A 2,492-nucleotide genomic window follows, 5' to 3' on the forward strand; every position below is an offset into this window, starting at 1 on the left:
TAGCCAACTGCAACGTCCAACTCCTGAGCCTGAGCAATCCTCTTGCCTCTGCCTCCTGAGTAGCTGGGCCTACCAGTGGGCCGGACCACACACCCACCTATTGGTTCTCTTTTGAGTAGAGACAGGGTCTGGCTCTTGTTCATGCCGCTCTTGAACTCCTGAGCTGAAGAAGGCCCCCTGCCTGGGCTTCCCAGTCTGCTAGGATTACCGGACCGAGCCACCCCACCTGGCCAATACAATGATGAGTGCTGTGCAGTTTGAAAATTGATAACTAACTTTGATACTAATCCATTTTTCCTTGAGTACTGGCTACCCTTTGCTTTGTGTGTGTGTGGGGAGGGGCATAGGGATTTTTTACCTCTTACTTTCCTTCCTTCCTTCCCTTCCTTCCTGCCTTCATTTTCTTTTTAATTTCCTTACCAATTTCCTTTCCTTTACTGTCCTACCCCTTCCCCATCCCCATCCCTTTCATTTCCTTCATTTGAGAGGAATATGAGGGTAAAAAAGTTGAGGGGCACAATCCAAGGATATGCACAACCACCAACCCCCAACCCCCCGAGATGAGGGCTCAACTACCATGTGAATGTTGGCTATTCTTTTAGTTGATTCATCGACTTACGGATTTCTCTCTTTATTTTTGAGACAGAGTCTCACGCTGTCACTCTGGCTAGAGTGCCTTGGCCTCATCATAGTTCACAGTAACGTTAAATGATGGGTCTCAAGCAATCCTCTTGAGATTAGAGGCCTCAGCCTCTAAACTAGCTGTGACTACAGGCATCTGCCACACAGATGGTTCATTTTGCTATTTGTACTAATATTATATGATTCATTTCTACCTTTTCTTTTGGCACATGAGACAGATGCTCACTTTGTCACCCTGAGTAATGTGGCCAGGGCCTCATAGCTCACAGCAACCTGAAACTCCTGGAGTCAAGGGAGCCTCTTGCCTTAGCCTCCCTCATGGCTGGGAGTATAGTGGCCCACCACAATGCCCAGGCTCTCACTCTGGCTAAGGCTGGTCAAAAACTCCAGAGCTCAAGCCATCCACCTACCTCGGCCTCTCAGACAGCTAGGTTTACAGTCATGAGCCATCTTCCCTGGCCATGAAAATTACTGAAAACCAAGGTAAGAAATACTCAAAACTCACCATTTGATACTTTGGTGGTACACTTCACTACGGTTCATGGGCTTCAGATAATGTTCCTGCAGTCTACCTATAGAGTGGAAACATCCTATGACAACAGTGGCCTGGCCCATCTTTCCTCACCTCTGTATTCTCTGATGTCATAATGGTAGCTGGAGCAGGGCCAGGATGCTCAAGTGATCCATCCTCTTGCCTCAGCCCCCTAAGTAGCTGGCACACACCACCATGCTTGGCTCACCTTTTCTGCTTTTCATAGAGACTGAGGGTCTTTCTTTTGCTTTGGCTGAGGTAGAGTTCCTACCTTGAGGAATCTCACACCTGGGGCCTCCCCCATCGACTAGAATGTCAGATATGAGCCACTCTGCTCATCCCTGGCTCATTGATAATATGCTATTTCTTTTCTATCATGTTTTTGTATTCATTCTATAGACCAGAGATCTAGGAGCACCAGCCACTCTGACCAATCACTGGTTTTGCAAATAATCTTTTATGGCTATAAGTCTTGCCTATGTGTAATAGATTGTCTGGGGTTATTATCTGATTCCTCACCAGAAACCCTGGTATTACTGAGCAGTGAATAAAGATCCAAATCAGGTAGTGCTGAAGGGACAGAAATTGTAGCTTCGTGAAAAGAATGTGTATGACCATGAGATTTTGTTTCACAATGGACCACATATCAGATTTTCTCCTCATAAATTCACGTGGATATGTCAGCAGATTTTTTGGCAACTCCATTCATCCAATCATTGTTGAATTACAGTCATACATTGGCTACAGATAGAATTTGGGAGGCCCGGCATATTGCCCCCAGCCTGTTATCATAGCATTCTGGGAGGCTGAGGTTTGCAGATTGCCAGAGCTGACAAGTTCAAAATCAGTCTAAGCAAATGTGATTTCTTGTCTCTGCTAAAAATACACAAACTGAGGAAAGAGGATCACCTGAGTGTGACATAGGAGTTGCTGTGAACTATGAAGCCATGGCACTCTACCCCAAGCAACACCTTCAGACTGTCTCAAAAACAAAGTATTTAGCAACTACAATGAAATACGTGTGTGATAATTAATTGACTATATGAAATGAATAGTCAAGTGTGTTATAGATTTAGGCTGGGTACAGGAGCTGATACCTTTAATCCCAGTGTCTTTGGGAGGGCAAGGTGGGAGGATCATTTGAGGCCAAAGCATTCAAGGCTATCCTGGGCAACATCTGAAGACTTCATCTCTACCAATAATGTTTGGAAACAGTGAGCCAAGTGCTAGAACACACCTAGTTGCTTGGCAGACTAAGGCAGGAGAATCTCTGGAGCCCAGGAGATCAAGGTTGCAGGGAGCTAGAATCACACCATTG

Source organism: Otolemur garnettii, unplaced genomic scaffold (genome assembly GCF_000181295.1).
Source record: "Otolemur garnettii isolate 467f Iridium unplaced genomic scaffold, OtoGar3 scaffold00153, whole genome shotgun sequence".
In the NCBI taxonomy this organism is placed as follows: domain Eukaryota; kingdom Metazoa; phylum Chordata; class Mammalia; order Primates; family Galagidae; genus Otolemur; species Otolemur garnettii.